We start from the raw sequence: 19322 nt of genomic DNA, 5'->3' as shown, positions 1-19322 counted from the left end.
AGAGGGACCTGGACAAGCTCAAGGAATGGGCCTGTGTGAATGTCATGAGGTTCAACAAGGCCAAGTGCAGGGTCCTGCACCTGGGTCAGGGCAACCCCTGGTATCAATACAGGCTGGGGAATGAAGGGATTGAGAGCAGCCCTGCCAAGAAGGACTTGGGGGTACTGGTGGATGAAAAGCTGGACATGAGCTCGCAACATGTGCTCATAGCCGAGAAGGCCAACTGTATCCTGGGCTGCATCCAAAGAAGTGTGGCCAGGAGGTCGAGGGAGGTGATTCTGCCCCTCTACTCCGCTCTGATGAGACCCCACCTGGAGTACTGTGTCCACCTCCGTTGCCCTCAGCACAGGAAAGACATGGACCTGTTGGAGAGGGTCCAGAGGAGGGCCACAAAAATGATCAGAGGGATGGAATACCTCTCCTATGAAGAAAGGCTGAGAGAGTTGGGGTTGGTCAGCCTGCAGAAGAGAAAGCTCCAGGGAGACCTTATTGCAGCCTTTGAGTACTTAAAGGGGGCTTATAAGAAAGATGGGGACAGACTTTTTAGCAGGGCCTGTTGAAATAGGACAAGGGGTAATAGTTTCAAACTAAAAGAGGGCAGATTTAGACTAGACATAAGGAAGAAATTTTTCACAGTGAGGGTGGTGAAACACTGGAACAGGTTGCCCAGAGAGGTGGTAGATGCTCCATCCCTGGAAACATTCAAGGTCAGGTGGGACGGGGCTCTGAGCAACCTGGTCTAGTGTAAGATGTCCCTGCTCATTGCAGGGGAGTTGGACTAGATGACCTTAAAAGGTCCCTTCCAACCCAAACTATTCTATGATTCTATGAAGAGATGCAACATATAGATGGGCTTGTGATCAATGTGTGGACTTGACCATGGACACTATTGCACCGGTTATCCATGAATGTGGAACATGCACTGCATTCAAGCCAGCCAAGCAGTTATACCCTCTTTGGTATGGAGAACAATAGCTGAAATATAAATACGGGGAGGTCTGGCAGATTGATTATATCACACTCCCACAAAACTGCCATGGCAAGCGCTATGTGCTTACAGTGGTGGAAGCAACCACCAGATGGCTGGAAACATATCTCGTGCCCCATGCCACTGCCTGGAACACTATCCTGGGCCTTGAAAAGCAAGTCTTATGGCGACATGGCAGTCCCAGAAATAAATGAGTCGGACAATGGGACTCATTTTTGAAACAACCTGATAGACACCTGGGACAAAGAGCATGGCACTGAGTGGGTATGTCACATCCCGTATCATGCAGCAGCCTCTGGGAAAATCGAATGATAGAATGGACTGTTAAAGACTACACTGGAAGCAACAGGTGGTGGAAAATTCATTGGGATACACGTTTAGCAAAAGCCACCTGGATAGTCAACACTAGAGGATCTGTATGCTGAGCTGGCCCTGCCCAATTGAAACTCTTACATACTGTAGAAGGGGATAAAGTCACTGTGTTGCATGTAAAAAATATGCTGGGGAAGACAGTCTGGGTTATTCCTGCTTTGGGCAAGGGCAAACCAATTTGTGGGACTGCTTTTGCTCAAGGACCTGGGTGTACTTGGTGGGTGATGCGGGAGGATGGGCAAGTCCGATGTGTACCTCAAGGAGATTTGATTTTGGGTGAAAATAGTCAATGATTTGAATTATATGATGTTAATTGCTATATAATACTGTATGTCATCATTACTATGGTCGTTATATGCTATATTAACTGTATTATAGTAAGAATCACACAGATTAATGAAGAATGAACAAAGAGAAGCGGTGATGGAACTAGAATTGGCTTCAGCATGCAACAATCCAACACCACACACCATCTCTCCCGCCCCGAGAGACTTTTTTGACAGATGGACCACAAAGTCATGGACTAAATAAACTCAACGGACATTTTAGAGGGATGGCACATAAACTAAGGCAGTGATATCTGTGTGTATATACCAAAAGGCAAGGAAAGTGGTAGTGATTAATTAGAATGTATTGTAAAGTGGAGGACCTGGGCATGATGTAGAAAGTATAGAATAAGGGGGGGATACTGTCCTGGTTTCAGCTGGGATAGAGTTAATTTTCTTCCTAGTAGCTGGTATACTGCTATGTTTTGGATTTGGGATGAAAATATGTTGATAACGTACTGATGTTTTGGGTTGTTGCTAAGCAGTCAAGGACTGTTCAGCTTCTCATGCTGGCCTGCCAGCGAGAAGGTAGGGGGTGCACGGGAAGCTGGGAGGGGACACAGCCAGGACAGCTGACCCAAACTGGCCAACGGGACATTCCATACCATACGACGTCATGGTCAGTATATATACTGGGGGGTTGGCTGGGGGAGGGCCACTGTTCAGGAAGTGGCTGGGCATCAGTAGACAGGTGGTGAGCAATTGCATTGTGCATCACTTATTTTGTGCAACCTTTTATCATTTATTTTCCCTTTACATTTCTGTCCTATTAAACTCTCTTTATCTCAACCCATGCTTTTTTTTTTTTTTCTTTCTTCCCTATTCTCTCCCTCATCCCCGCCAGGGAGGGGGGAGTGAGCGAGCAGCTGCATGGTGCTTAGTTGCTGGCTGGGGTTAAACCATGACACCTCCCCTGCATCAAGGTCAAAGTGACAGGCCTGTAGATCCTGATAATGCACTTAAATATCCCTATCCAAATTTTGTATGGTAAATTTAAAGATAATTGATATATTAACAATATTAAATTTTTCAATACTTTATGCTACGGTAGCTACATATGACTATTACATGTATAGATTCCATTTCACAGAATCACAGAATCACTAAGGTTGGAAAGCACCTTCAAGATCATCAAGTCCAACTGTTGGGATCACCCTGCACAGCTCGACCTTAAGGAGAAGGAGCTGTGGTGTTGATCTGCACGGCTCAACCTTAAGGAGAAGGAGCTGTGGCACTGAGAAGCTGTTAAACAGCTGGATATCTGCACGGCTCGGCCTTGAGGAGAAGGAGCTGTGATAAACAACTAAGAAGAAGCGAGGAAAACAGGAACACCTGCAAGCAGCGAATCCTGACTGTGTGAGAGGCGCGTGGACAGCACGTGATATTTTGTATATAGCCAATTGCAATAGTGTGTGTAACAAGCTGTAACCAATCATGAGTGTGTGCGCAGTGACTAAACAAAGATTATGATATATATTGGAGTCAGACAAGACAATAAACGGCTTCGGAATATAACTCTCATAGAGTTGTGAAGTCCATCCTTCTCCCGCATCCAACCATTAACCCAACGCCACCATGTCCCCTAAACCATGTCCTGAAGCGCCACATCCACACATTTTTTGAATACTTCCAGAGATGGTGACTCCACCACCTCCCTGGGCAGCCTGTTCCAATGCTTGACCACCCTCTCGGTGAAGAAATTTTTCCTAATATCTAGTCTAAACCTCCCCTGGCACAACTTGAGTTCATTTCCTCTCGTCCTATCATTAGTTAGTTGGGAGAAGAGACCAACACCCACGTCACCACAATCCCCTTTCAGGTAGTTGTAGAGAGCGATAAGGTCTCCCCTCAGCCTCCTCTTCTCCAGACTAAACAACCCCAGTTCCCTCAGACACTCCTCATCAGACTTGTGCTCCAGACCCCTCACCAGCTTTGTTGCCCTTCTTTGGACACACTCAAGCACCTCAACATCCTTCTTGTAGTGAGGGGCCCAAAAGTGAACACAGTATTCAAGGTGTGGCCTCACCAGGGCTGAGTACAGGGGCACAATCACTTCCCTCCTCCTGCTGGCCACACTATTTCTGATACAGGCCAGGATGCTGTTGGCCTTCTTGGCCACCTGGGCACACTGCCGGCTCATATTCAGCCAGCTGTCAGCCAGCACCCCCAGGTCCCTTTCTTCCGGGCAGGTCTCCAGCCACTCCGCCCCAAGCCTGTAGCGTTGTATGGGGTTGTTGTGACCGAAGTGCAGGACCCTGCACTTGGCCTTATTAAACCTCATACAGTTGACCTCGGCCCGTTGATCCAGCCTGTCCAGATCCCTCTGCAGAGCCCTCCTACCGTCCAGCAGATCAACACTCCCGCCCAACTTGGTGTCATCTGCAAACTTACTGAGGGAGCACTCAATTCCCTCATCCAGATCATCAATAAAGATATTGAACAAGACCGGTCCCAGAACCGAGCCCTGGGGAACACCGCTTGTGACTGGCCGTCAGCTGGATTTAACGCCATTAACCACAACTCTCTGGGCTCGGCCATCCAGCCAGTTCTTTACCCGGGGAAGAGTACACCTGTCTAAGCCATGAGCCCCCAGTTTCTCCAGGAGAATGCTGTGGGGAGACGCTGTCAAAGGCTTTACTAAAGTCCAGGGAGACAACATCCACAGCCTTTCCCTCATCCACTAGGTGGGTCACCTGGTCATAGAAGGAGATCAGGTTGGTCAAGCAGGACCTGCCTTTCATGAACCCATGCTGGCTGGGCCTGATCCCTTGGTTGTCCTGCAGATGCCCCGTGAGCACTCTCAAGATGAACTGCTCCATGATCTTCCCTGGTACAGAGGTCAGGCTGACAGGCCTGTAGTTCCCGGGATCCTCCTTCCGGCCCTTCTTGTAGATGGGCATCACATTGGCAAGCCTCCAGTCATCTGGGACCTCCCCTGTTAACCAGGACTGCTGATAAATGATGGAGAGTGGCTTGGCAAGCTCCTCCGCCAGCTCTCTCAGTACTCTCGGGTGGATCCCATCAGGCCACATTAACTTGTGGGTGTCCAGGTGGCTTAACAGGTCCTTAACTGCTTCCTCCTGGATTATGGGGGGGTTATTTTGCTGAATACCCTGCGGACACCTGGACTGGCTATTAAAGACTGAGGCAAGAAGGCATTAAGTACCTCAACCTTGTCCTCATCCTTGGAGACAATGTTCCCCGCCACATCCGGTAAGGGATGGAGATTCTCCTTGCCTCTCTTTTTGTTGTTAATATATTTGTAGAAGCATTTTTGATTATCCTTTACAACTGTGGCCAGATTGAGCTCTAACTGGGCTTTTGCCTTCCTAATTTTGTCCCTGCTTGACCTAAGGAGATCCTTGTACTCTTCGTGAGTTGCCTGCCCCTTCTTCCAGAGGTGGTAAACTCCCCTCTTTTCCCCCGAGTCCCAGCAAAATCTCCCTGTTCAGCCAGGCCGGTCGTCTTCCCTGCCAGCCCTTCTTACGGCACATGGGGACTGCCTGTTGGGATCACCCTGCATGGCTCGACCTTAAGGAGAAGGAGCTGTGGCGTTGATCTGCACGGCTCGACCTTAAGGAGAAGGAGCTGTGGCACTGAGAAGCTGGTAAACAGCTCGATATCTGCATGGCTCGGCCTTGAGGAGAAGGAGCTGTGATAAACAACTAAGAAGAAGCGAGGAAAACAGGAACACCTGCAAGCAGCGAATCCTGACTGTGTGAGAGGCGCATGGACAGCGTGTGATATTTTGTATATAGCCAATTGCAATAGTGTGTGTAACAAGCTGTAACCAATCATGAGTGTGTGCGCAGTGACTAAGCGAAAATTATGATATATATTGGAGTCAGACAAGACAATAAATGGCTTCGGAATATAACTCTCATAGAGTTGTGAAGTCCATCCTTCTCCCGCAACTGGTGACCCCGACGTGATACGATCTCTGGGATCTCATCGTTGAACACTGGTCGAGCGCAGAGGACGCCACAGGAGAAGCCCGGTTGGAAGAATTGCAGTCAGCGGGACTGACGCAAGGAAAAAGAAAAAGGAATACGTTGCAACGGAGAAGCACCCAGCAAGGTGAGGTGAGCAACAGGGGCGGCATGGGGCAGAACACATCGCATGAAGAAGGGGCGATAGTCAGACTCCTGCTGCACATGCTCTCTAAGAGAGGACTGAAATATGATGAATATACACTTAGAAGGCAGAGGACTGAAATATGATGAATATACACTTAGAAGGCTTCTAATTTGGCGCCGAAAGAAAGGGTACCCCCCCGATCCGTCTGTGGCGTTTAAGGCAGAGACGTGGGAGGAGATAGGAAAAATGTTATGGGAGCATATTGAGAAAACCGCCGCAGAGTTAGTGACGGCGTGGAAGTTGATATTAACCACATAAAAAGCCTTAAAGGCAGAGAGAAAAGCTGCAGCTGATGTGGAGGAGGCTGTTAAACTGCTTTCAACCAATCCCTTCTTAACCGAGTCAGAGGGTCCAGGACCTTCAGCGACTCCGAATGCACCGCCTGAGGTGCCAGATGCACCGGGTGAACTGGCCGCATTAGATAAGTCAGAGAAACAGATCTACGATGATATATGGTGAGGACAAGACGGGACAAAGCTGCCCAGAACAATGTACTCAATGTTCCCCTGTGTGCCCGTGTGAAAGATTGATGGGGCGGGCTTCACCACCCCCAAAACCACCCAGGCTTAACCGATTGAAAGCCGTAGTTTTGAAGCCCTCAGCCGAGCCCCTGCCACCTTTACGGCCCCCGTTGCCTGATAGCAGCAATGAAGAAGAAGAGCCTGTTGTAGAGACTATAGGGAGGCAAGAGCCTAGAATGAAAGGCGACCCTAGGGAGCGGTGGAAAGACGTTTTTTTAGGAGCGATGAAAGACAAGGAAACAGAGTTACCGATGACATTTCCTGTTAGTGTACAGCCTCACGGGCCCAATCGCTGGGACCCATTTCATTGGGACTTGATTAAGGAAGTGCGGAAGGCAGTACAAAATTATGGCTTGCAATCACCTTTCACGCAAGCTCTATTAGATAACGTATTCACGGGAATGATTCTTACACCATGGGATTGTCGGCAGATGATAGATATGTTGTTGACACCAACCCAAAGGTTATTGTGGGCAGACAGATGGTATAAACTGTATGCAAGAAGCCCTGAGAAACCTGGAGCGTCAAGATGGCGATCCACTCCAGAACATTACTACGGAACAAATGACAGGCCAGGGACCGTTTGTGGATGTTAGATTGCAAGCTCGGCTGCCCTTAGAAGCCTTGCAATTAGTTGGGCGACTAGCGTTGAATGCGTTGCGAACAGTCCCTGAGGAGGGAAAGAGGCAACCATCTTATACTCAAATTAGACAAGGGAGAGATGAACCATATATGTCTTTTGTTGATCGTCTGAGAGATGCTTTGAATAAAGTGTATACCAATGAAGAGGCAAAACTAGCAGTGTTGTTGAATTTAGCGGTAGAAAATGCCAATGTAGATTGTAAAAGAATTTTGTTAACTTTGCCAAAAGAAGCAACGTTAGTACAAATGGTAGAAGCCTGCAAGAGAGTAGACTCTGCCACACATCAGGCAGAAACACACGCAAGTGCCTTTGCAGCAGCAATTAAGCCATTTATAAATGGAAAAGGGGAGAAAAAATGTTTTAATTGTGGAAAGACAGGCCATTTTAGACTCCGTGCAAGGCCACAAGGAAAGGACCTAGGCAGATTGAGACAGGTCATAAATCCTTCCAACAAGGACCCTTTCAGCAAGGAATAGGCCCAGCAGGAGCACCATGTGGTCGATGTCAAAACTTTGGTCATCAAGCCTCAGAATGTTGTTCAAAGTATCATCGGGATGGTATGAAATTGGGAAATGGGAGACCGAGCGCGAAGGTACCCCACACGACGACACAAATGGGGAAGCACCACCAGGCTGCTTGGCAAGCCTCAGCGCCCGAACCAGAGGGAGCACCGGAATGGACGTGGAAACAACAGTAGAAGTTACCTTATGGGACATGTCAGTTTATGATGTCCCGACTAATGCAAATGGACCATTAGGATATGGATTGAGTGCTTTGTTATTAGGACAATCCGATCTTCAGCAACAAAGTAGGGACTTTTTATTCTCCCTGGAGTCATTGACGAAAAAGGCCATATTGTGCCAATCACTAGTCCTTGGAACACACCTGTTTTTGTGATTCCAAAGAAAAGTGGAAAATGGAGACTATTACATGACTTGTGAGAAGTCAATAAGGTATAGTGGACATGGGAGCCTTGCAACCAGGGCTACCATCTCCCTGTATGATACTGAAGTATTGGAAGCTTTTGATTATAGATCTCAAAGATTGCTTTTTTACAATCCCTCTGCATGAAGATGATGCCAAACATTTTGCATTCTCAGTCCCAAGTACAAACAAGGCACAACCCATGCAAAGATATCATTGGACAGTATTGCCACAAGGCATGAAAAATTCGCCCACAATATGTCAAATTTATGTAAATTGGGCTTTACAGCCAATCAGAAAAAGGTGGCCTCAATATTTCATCTATCATTATATGGATGACATATTGTTGGCTGGTGATCAATTAATTCCAGAAGAAATGATCGGGGAGCTCGTTGAGCTTTTGAGACAAAGTGAGCTGCAAGTGGCGCCAGAAAAGATACAAGCTGAAGCGCCTTGGAGGTACTTGGGGTGGATGATCACTGCAACGTCGGTGACCCTCCAAAAGGTTGAATTAAGAATTCAGATTAAAACATTAAATGATGTACAAAAATTGGTAGGAGACGTTAACTGGATTCGACTTATTTGTGGGATCACAAACCAAGATATGGAGCCTTTGGTTCAGCTCTTGCGAGGGGATAGCAGGTTAAACTCTCCTCGGCAATTGACCAAGGAAGCCTGGGAAGCAGTAGCAAACATTTCTGAAAAGGTAACTCAAGCATTTAGTTCTAGGATAGACCCCTCGATAGGGATCACTTTGGCAGTAGTCAATCACGAGCAACATCCCTATGCACTTATAATACAGTGGATAACAAAGCTAGAATCAAAAGCAGACCCATTGAGAATTTTAGAGTGGGTCTTTTTACCTCAGTAGCACAGAAAAACCATCACCATGAAAGTAGAGTGTTTTGCAAATTTGATTATGAAAGGGCGCAACAGAATTATTGATATATCGGCAAAGGACCTGAAAACGATTTTAATACCATTACAACAAGAATATTTGACTTGGGCTTTGCAGCACTCTGTTGCCTTCCAAACTGCATTAGCGGAATTTGAGGGTGACATTTAGATTCATTATCCATCACACAAAAAGTTTACCTTTAAAAAAAAAAAAAAAAACCACCCCAAAAAAAACCAAACATGAAGTAGAAGAAAAATCAAAGTGTAGTCAACATCCAGTTCAAGATGCTACAGTATTTATGGATGGTGGTGGGAAAACAGGCAAGGCAGCAATAGTATGGCGAGAGCACAGAGAATGGAAAGAACGGGTACTTGTCGTGCCAGGATCAGTTCAAAAGGTAGAACTACAGGCAGCAATTGAAGCCTTTAAATTATGGTCTGAAGAACCTGTGAATATAATTACTGATTCTTTATATGTAGCTGGAGTACTCCAAAGATTGGAAGGTTCAATCCTCAGACAGGTACAGCAGGAACAGCTATATCAACAATTTAGAACGCTTTGGTTTTTATTGCAGAAAAGACGACATCCTTATTACGTTATGCATATATGCAGCCATACCAACCTTCCAGGGGAATTGGTGGAAGGAAATGCAAGAGCTGATCGGCTGACTGCCGCAGTATGGGCTGGACCTGCCCCGGACCGTTTAGGTCAAGCACAAGCCTCTCATGCCTTTTTCCATCAATCTGCCAAAGTTTTAGCGAGACAATTTAATCTAAGTGCAGGTGACGCTAGAGCTATTATACAGACTTGTGCTGATTGTCAACAAATAGGCCCAGGAATCGCGATTACAGTAAGTCCCCGAGGATTGCATTTGCTACAACTATGGCAGATGGATGTGACACATGTCGCTGACTTTGGAAGATTTAAATATGTTCATGTTTCAATTGATTGCTATTCTGCAGTAGTTTGGGCCACTGCACAAACAGGAGAAACTACTAGGCATGTACAAAAGCATTTGCGAGCTGCATTCGCAGCCCATGGTATACCCCTACAAATTAAAACCGATAATGGTCCTTGTTATGTAGCCCAGTCAACCCAACCATTTTTTGCTCAATGGGGAGTGACGCATGTTACTGGAATACCACATTCCCCAACTGGACAAGCTATTGTTAAACGAATGAAACATTCCCTGAAGTGTTTATTGCAAAAACAAAAAGGGGGAGAGGCTACCACACCACCCCAAGAACGTTTGAATAAAGCCTTATATGTGTTAAATTATTTCCGTCTAGCAGAAGGAGAAACATGTAAAAGGAATGACAGGAAGTCTGTTTGAGTTAACACAAAATGTACAAGTAAAAGTTCAAAATTTGGAAAAGAATGTGGGAAGGACCTTTTCAACTGCTAACCTGGGGACAAGGTTATGCTTGTGTCATTACAGATTCTGGAACTCGTTGGGTGCCCGCAAAATGGGTAAAACCATGGGTGGAACAGTCACCATCATCATCGTCGGACACATCTTGACACTGTTAGGTGTCATTGCAATCTGGATGCCACCTCAGCCAAAAGAAAATGTATGGGTAACATTAGCAAACCAAACAGGACAAGACACCTTCTGTCTGTCTCTTTCCTCCCCAGGCAATCCCTTTTCAATCTGCCAGAAGGGTTATGGTGGCTGTGTGGAGATCAATGGGCTGGGAAACAGCTGCCCAGGAACTGGTCAGGGGACTGTACCATGGGCGTCCTAGTTCCTAATTTGCAAATAATTAATCACACTGAAATTAGCAGTATCATTAGACAAACATGGAAAGCTTTTAAGGCAAAGTGCTCTATAACTACAAATCCTTTGGTAAGATATAATATTGATTTTCATAGCTTTATACAAGCACTTTTTCCATCACTAGAAGTAGCTTCTATCGCTAGGAGTAGTACAGCTAGAATTGTTTGCCTTGTAACATTCTGCTATTGGCTTAAGCATAGTTGATATGTGACTGCTGGATTATGGTAAGATGCCGTGTGAACAAAGCCTACGAACCAATAGACGGGATGGCTGTGGCGCGTGCAGCACGTCTGGCCAGCGGGCGCATGCGCCATAGGCTCCCTGTGTTAAAAGGTGACAACCGAGGCGTGTTCCGACACTCGCTGGCCACGTGTGTCGAAACTCGTTCCTTGGCAAATGTATAAATACCGGGATTTCCCGAAGGGCAGTGGACAGGTGTACGGCAAGGCCACCGTTGCCTCCGTGGGGACGCCCACGTAAAGCTGGCACCTACCGACTGCTGGGCTGAGTTCGCGGCACAGGACGATACAAGAATGTACAGATGGTCCATCTTCCTCACAGTCCTTGGGTTGCGAATGATCCATCAGGTTTTGTTTATAGATAAACAAAAAGGGGGAGATGTTGGGATCACCCTGCACGGCTCGACCTTAAGGAGAAGGAGCTGTGGCATTGAGAAGCTGGTAAACAGCTGGATATCTGCACGGCTCGGCCTTGAGTAGAAGGAGCTGTGGTAAACAACTAAGAGGAAGCAAAGGAGCGCGTGGACACCTGCAGGCAGCGAATCCTGACTGTGTGAGAGGCGCATGGACAGCGTGTGATATTTTGTATCTAGCCAATTGCAATAATGTGTGTAACAAGTTGTAACCAATCATGAGTGTGTGTGTGCAGTGACTAAGCAAAAATTATGATATATATTGGAGTCAGACAAGGCAATAAACGGCTTCGGAATATAACTCTCATAGAGTTGTGAAGTCCATCCGTCTCCCGCACTTAGGAACATGGTTTAGTGGCTGATTTGTCAGTGTTAGCTTAATGGTTGGACTGAATGATCTTAAGGTTCTTTTCCAACCTAAGTCATTCTATGATTCTATAAATCGTTATTCAAATTCTTGCTCATGTTAATACTGTTTAGACAGACTGCAAAAAGCTGTAGTAGGAGAACTAAACTATTTTTTTTTTCACTATTTAAAAAAAAGTAAGAAAAGGATATTGCTTTGAGAGACCAAAAACTTGGTCATATTTGCGATGTGTGGAATATCTTACTGTCTTGATTTGCCATGTAGTTTTAACAGTACTGACTGAACTACTCAAGTCTTACAAAACATTTAAATTCTGGGTGCCTTGTGGAAGAACTTTATTCAGGTCTGGGTTCTTTCCCTTACACAAAAGAAAAAGCAAAAAACAGGTTAGTTTCCCTTGCTGGCCTTTGCAAGAAAAATCTGTGAAATGAGACATCTGTGAGTGTAACTGCATTAGAAGCCATTGCAGTAACTCAGCATGTTCTTGGACAATTTACTAACTCTTGCTGCATATGAAAGAAGTTGCTGACTGTCCCATAATTCAGGTAGTGACACTGTGCCTCAAAGTGGGGAGCTCAGGGACTGTAGTGGTGTAAATATGAGTTGTATTCTGTGGACTGAAGTCACCATTTGGGCAGGCTCTTATTTCAGATTTTTTTGTACTGGAACTTTAAAAAAAGTGATTTTCATGTTTAATTTTTCTTGTTAATATCCGTTATCTAACCACATTCAGCTGCTTCTCTTACTGTAAAAGAGGAAACAGAGTGGGGTTTTTTAAGTTTATAAATTAACTTTGAACTTCTGTGCAATGGATAAACTACACATTTTAAAAAATATTTGATATAAAACAGTGGCATACAAGGGAAATATGTTCACAAATTTTTGAATTTTAAAGATTCATTCTCTGAAAGGAACAATTAAGATGTCTCGTGATCAGTGGAGTACTACATTCCTGGAGGAGAGGAACTATACTTGATAAATCACTGTGCAAAAGGAGCAGCACAGGGGTATAGAAACATTTTCAAAAACAGAAGGTCTGACATTTATGGCAAAGTTAACAAGACAGTAAGAATACTGATCTTAATTTTTCCCTCAGTCCCATCCCATCACCAGAATGATGGCTGGTCACTTCTAGCTTCAAATTAACCCTGCCCCTCCCTCCTTCACCCATTCCAGCTAATTTTATATTAGTTTTTGAATTTGACACACAAGTTGCAAAAAAAAAATACAGGTTAATCTAATTTCAGTGATTCCTATGTTGACCAAAGTGCATAAAATCATTCAAAGAGTCCTTGGCAGCTGCTAATTGCAATGGCTATATCACCAAACAGCAAAGATAAAACCCAGATTGTTTGTACTAAGGAACTACCTTGAGTCACAGTAGCATATGTGCATGTGTAGTTTTTGTGCATGTGACATTTGTGTTTGTGTGTCTGTGTGTGTTTTTAAGTGTTCTTGGTCACAGTGAGCCTCTGGAAAACATAAATAACTGAGGCGTAACCATTTATGTTAGCTGATTATTTTAGCAGTCACATAATCCTTCCTTTGATATCTTGGGTCAATGAAATCTTAGCATCACCAGGGGTTAGTAGGAGAAATATTAAAAGCATTTCTCTGTGATGTTTCTGGCAGCAGAAATAGCAGTAAAAATTATTACCATGTTACAATAAAGGAATATTTGTGTATTCTTGATAGGCTCTTCTCCAAAACCTGTTGTAGTAGGTCTACAAATCTAGAGAGATCTCCCTTCTGGGTACTTGTCCTGGTTTCTTCTCCATGTTCCTGTTGCTCCTACTCCTGAATGTGTTTCAAATTTTGTTTAAATTTAAACAACTATTTAAGAATATCACCCAGAGATCTACCCTGAGTCTGGATAGTTATGAGTGGCAGGGTGTGTGGGATAGTATGGGCAAGTACCTAGGACAGTGGGCACCTCCAGTGCTTTGGGACTCCAGTCCTGAACAAGTGCAGAATCCTGAAAAACTAGTGAAGTATTTGGAAGAAGTATGCTGTCACCTTGGCAATTCCAGAGACACACAAATCACTGCAACGTGCTGGGGCCTGGCCCATGCCTACCTAGCCCTGTTCAACACTATTCAATACCCTCAAGGGGAAGAGAAGGTCCCTGGATTTGACAATAAAACGACAGGCTCTGTGCCTACTCCAAAGCCAACGACAGGCACAGTGGCTACTCCAGCCCCGTTGACAGGCGCTGCAGCCGAACCAGAGAACCAACCCCTCCTGGTATCAGTTGCCCCTGTACAAAAGAAGAAATCTTGGAAGCATAAGTCAGCTCGTTTAGTAAGGGATGAAGAAGCTGCTTCTAAGAGGGAGCAGGAGGAAGAAGTGGATGAGGCAGACTAAATCAGGGCCATCAGAGAACAGGAAGAGGAAGAATCATAAATGAGGCGATAACCACCCAATTCCTATCCCTGAGTGAGCTGCGAGATATGCAAACAGATTTCAGCAGTTGTCCAGGCAAGCACATTGTCACCTGGCTGCTCCGATGCTGGGATAATGGGGCCAGTAGCCTGGAATTAGAGGGTAGGGAAGCCAAGCAGCTGGGATCCCTTTCTAGGGAAGGGGGCATTGACAAAGTGATTGGAAAAGGGACACAAGCCGTCACCCTCTGGAGGCGACTCCTGTCAGGTGTGAAGGAAAGCTATCCCTTCAAGGAAGATGTTATGTGTCACCCAGGCAAGTGGACCACCATGGAGAGAGGTATCCAGTACCTGAGGGAATTAGCTGTGCTGGAGGTGGTTTATGATGATCTGAATGACTAGCAGTTATCCAAAGACCCAGATGAAGTCCAGTGCACATGATCCATGTGGCGGAAGATTGTACGGAGTGAACCATCGTTGTATGCCCATTCATTGGCAGTAATGACCTGGAAAGATGGAGAGGGACAACTGGTGGATGAATTGGCAGGCCAACTCCGGAAACACGAAGGAAGTCTCTCTTCCTCCCTCGTCTTGGCTGTGGAGAAAGTGGTCCAGCAACTCAAAGAGGATATGTCCTACCCCCCCCACCTGTAACCAAGGTGATGGGGAAATCAAACAATAATTAGAAAGTAGGTCAGTAATAAGTTGTAAAGATGTAACTATAGGAACAGGTTATGCACCAGCAATGCTGCTCAAGAGCCCATTTAACCCTTTCCATCTTGATTTAATTATCAAGGAATTAAGGTGTAACATTGTGATCATAGTACTATGTTTTGTTTTAATAATGAGTAGCTAGGAAGAAGGAACAACTTGGTCAGTTCTGCCTAGTCAATGGTTCGATGAAATGTAATTTTGCTGTCTTGAAACAAAAGACTGTAGAATGAATAATTACTTATTGGACCGACAGCCCGTGAAGGTCTAGTGTTGTCAAGTTTAAGTGAACTTTGCTTACTTATATCCATATTTTAAAGAAAGGTACAGCACTGAAGAAGCATCCAGGGTGTAGTGCGGCTGGTATGCAAGGAATCCATTCCACGGGAGTTCCCTAGGCCTCTAACTTTAGATGTTGCCACACCAGGGGAGCTTGGTGTGCTGACTCTAGGAGAAACTGTACGGAGGGTGGAGTGGAGTGGAGACACCGCGGCCAGGCTCTGTGAGACATAGAGAACTCGAAGGTACAATGGAGCCGATAAGCTGCATATTCACTACCCTGAGCCAACGGTCTGTCATGTTTTTGACAAAACGCTGTACTTGGAGTGAACTTTGTAGGAAAGGTAATTCCGGCAGGGGGAGATCGCGACCACCGACTCAGAGATCACCCACTCAAGAAACCCTCTGACTCAAAAGATCAAGGAAGTAATATCTTAAGAAATTGAACTGAGCATGTCTGATCATTTACATAATGAGTGAAGAATTTTTAACCAATCATTGTATAGAAACCTGATGAATATGTATTAATTTTGTAATCATATGCCTATAAATGTTTGATTTTTTGAACTGATCGGGGAACACGATTTTGGGAGGAGCTATCCCCCGTGTTCCCAGCGCTGAAAATAAAGAATGCCTACCTTCTAACACTACATTGGTGTTACAAGGTTTATTCCCGATTTCGGTGACACACCTGTACGGACCAGTATCTCAGCTATTAGGATTAAATGTTCCTTTGCTCAGGAGAGAGGATACAGTGGGTATGCACCATGGGCCACCCTGTGGTTTTATGTGCATGACCATGGAGAGGACATGAGGAAGTGGGATGGAAAATCTACCGTGACCCTAGAGGCATGGATACATTGAGCTGCAAGACAAAACAATCACAAAAGGGTTTTTTTCCAGGAAAATTGCCACTCCAGTTTGTAGCAGACAGCTCCCCAGACAGAGTAGAAGGGCTTACTCCTGATCTTAATGAAGGGACTTCTGATTCATATTTACAAGAAGTGAGTAGTGAATTCTATGACCAGGGCTAGAGGGGTCCTGCCACCATCCAGGTGGAGGAGAGTGCTAACTGAGTTTATTGGACTGCATGGATTAGACGGCCTGGTATGTCAGACACACAGGAGTATGAGGCCCTAGTGGACACTGGTGCACAGCGTACCCTAATGCCATCAAGCCATATAGGGGCAGAACCCATCTGTATTTCTGGAGTGACAGGGGGATCCCAACAGCTGACTGTACTGGAGGCCAAAGTGAGCCTAACTGGGAACAAGTGGCAGAAGCACCCCATTGTGACTGGCCCAGAGGCTCCGTGCATCCTGGGCATAGGCTACCTCAGGAGAGGGTATTTCAGGGACCCAAAAGGGTACCGGTGGGCTTTTGGTATAGTTATGTATTAGGTTTGTGTTGTAACCAAGGTGATGGGGGAATCAAACGATAATTAGAAAATAGGTTAGTAATAAGTTGTAAAAGATGTAACTATAGGAATAGGTTACGCACCAGTGTTATGCACCAGCAATGCTGCTCGAGAACCCACCTAACCCTTCCCATCTTGATTTAATTATCAAGGAGTTAAGTGTAACATTGTGATCATGGTACTATGTTTTATTTTAATAGTGAGCAGTCAGAAAGAAGGAACACCTTGGTCAGTTCTACGGTCTGGTGGGTAGGTAATTATTCATTCTATAGTCTTGTCTTAAAACAAAGGACTGTGGGGTGAATGATTGCATATTGGACCGACAGCCCGTGAAGGTCTATTTAATGTTGCCAAGCTTAAGTGAACTTTGTAGGAAAGGTAATTCCAGCAGGGGGAGATCGCGACCACCGACTCAGAGACCACCCACTCAAGAAACCCTCTGACGCAAAAGATTAAGGAAGTAAAATCTCAAGAAATTATAGTGAGCATGCGTAGTCATTTACATGTTAGGCAAAGAATTTTTAACCAATCATTGTATGGAAACCTGATGAATATGTATTAATCTTGTAATCATATGCCTATAAATGTTTGATCTTTGAACTGATTGAGTGAACACGATTTGGGAGGAGCTATCCCCCGTGTTCCCGGTGCCGTGAATAAAGAATGCCTGCCTTTTAACACTACATTGGTGTTACGAGGTTTATTCCCGATTTTGGTGACAGCGTGGCAAGGTTTTGGTAGTGGGGGCACTGCAGGGGTGGGTTCTGTGAGAAGCTGCTAGAAGCTTCCCCTAAGTCTGGTAGAACCAATATCAGCCAGCTCCAAGACAGACCTGCTGCTGGCGAAGGCCGAGCCAATCAGCGATGGTGGTAGTGCCTCTGTGATAACATATTTAAGAATGGGAAAAAATGGCACACAGGAATTGCAGCCGGAGAGAGGAGTGAGAATATGTGAGAGAAACAACTCTGCAGACACCAAGGTCAGTGAAGAAGGAGGGGGAGGAGGTGCTCCAGGTGCCAGAGCAGAGATTCCCCTGCAGCTGGTGGAGAAGACCATGGTGACACAGATTGTCCCCCTGCAGCCCATGGAGCTCCACAGTGGAGCAGATATCCACCTGCAGCCCGTAGAGGACCCCACACTGGAGCAGGTGGATGCCCGAAGGGGGCTATGACCCCATGGGCAGCCCGCGCTGGATCGGGCTCCTGGCAGGACCTGTGGACCCATGGAGAGAGGAGCCCATGTTGGAGCAGGTTTGCTGGCAGGACTTGTGACCCCGTGGGGGATCCACGCTGGAGCAGTCTGTTCCTGAAGGACTGCACCCCATTGGAAGGGACCCAGGCTGGAGCAGTTCATGAAGAACTGCAGCCTGTGGGAAGGACCCACGTTGGAGAAGTTTGTGGAGAACTGTTTCCTGTGGGAGGGACCCCATGCTGGAGCAGTGGAAGAGTGTGAGGAGTCTTCCCCATAAGGAGGAAGGAGCAGCAGAGACAACATGTGATGAACTGACTGCAATCTCCATTCCCCATCCCCCTGCTCTGCTCAGGGGGGAGGAAGTAGATAAAATCAGGAGTAAAGTTGAGCTGGGGAAGAAGGGAGAGGTGGGGGAAGGTATTTTAAGATTTGGTTTTAGTTCTCATTATCCTACTCTGATTTGATTGGTAATAAATTAAACTAATTTCCCCAAGTCGGGTGTGTTTTGCCCCTGATGGTAATAGCTGAATGATCTTTCCCTATCCTTATCTCAACCCATAGGTTTTTCATTATACTTTCTTCTCTGTCCAGCGGAGAAGGGGAGTGATAGAGCGGCTTTGGTGGGCACCTGGCATCCAGCCAGGGTCAACCCACCACAAGCTGCCTTGAAGACGGAGGAAATTAAACAGCTGTCCACCTTGCCTGGTCTCTCAGAGGACCCTTCTGTTGCAGGGTTGCTGAGGGTCGAAGAACAACAGGTGCCGATCGCTACCACAACAGTGCACTGGCAGCAATATTGCACCAACAGAGACTCCCTGATCCCCATCCATGAGCTGATTCGTCGGCTGGAGAGCCAAGGAGTGTTCAGCAAGACTCGCTCACCCTTTAACAGCCCCATATGGCCAGTGCGAAAGTCTAATGGAGAGTGGAGACTGACAGAGAAAAATGCATTGGCAATATCAGTTGTGGCATACCACTCGGCTTCTTTTGACTCCAGTTCATCTTGGAGTTCTAGCATGGTTGATACTGGAGTACTCAGCAGTGGTACTGAGGGTACACTCTGCTCCATCCTCCAGATCATTAATGATTGTTTAACAAGATTGGACCCAGTATTGACCCTGGGTTACACTGAAGGCTGACTCCTACAGGCCCACCGGTACCCTTTTCAATCCTTGAAGTGCCTTCTTTTGAGATAGCCATTGCCAAGGATACACACGGAATGAGACTGGTCACAATAGGATGCTTTTGTGACTAGTTCCCTGTTAGACTCACCTCATCTTCCAACACAGACAACTGTTCTGTAACTCCAGAAGTCCAGATGTGTTTTTCCCCCTTGTATACTTACAGCATTAGGGTACAGTGTACACAGTTGTCCAGCAAAGCCTTATATTTCCTTGGGTCTGATGTGCCAGGCCATCAAATTCATACAGTCCTGTAAACCCAGTTTTGCCTTTTGTCTGCCTGGCCAGAGGCAGGACCCCCTATTCTTGATCATAGCATTCATTACCTGCTTCCTCTAAAGACAAACCTGAAGTCTCTTCAACATGGTACCAGGAGTGGGATTTAAAAAGAAAAGAACATACATCTATGGATCAGTATCAGAAGGAGGAGAGGAATTCTAAACCTTATACTGTGTCTAGTGAAATGCTTGAAGGCAACTGGAGCAGTAATCTTCCTGGAAGACCCTTTTTGGATGTGTTTTTCCCTGCAATTCATGTACACAGAATTCCAGTTCCGA

General features: G+C 45.8%; 1 protein-coding gene across 1 annotated transcript in view; it reads left to right on the top strand.

Annotated features, from left to right (window-relative positions):
* Positions 1-19322, top strand: part of LOC309415059 (3-hydroxy-3-methylglutaryl-coenzyme A reductase-like) — a gene marked incomplete at its 3' end in the record, with an annotated part of 386730 nt that overhangs the window by 138509 nt on the left and 228899 nt on the right. The window lies entirely within an intron of this gene.

This window comes from Phaethon aethereus (genome assembly GCF_964289735.1).
Source record: "Phaethon aethereus genome assembly, chromosome: W".
NCBI classification, from domain to species: domain Eukaryota; kingdom Metazoa; phylum Chordata; class Aves; order Phaethontiformes; family Phaethontidae; genus Phaethon; species Phaethon aethereus.
The sequence above is the reverse complement of the archived record's forward strand: the minus strand, read 5'-3'. Positions and strand labels throughout refer to the sequence as shown.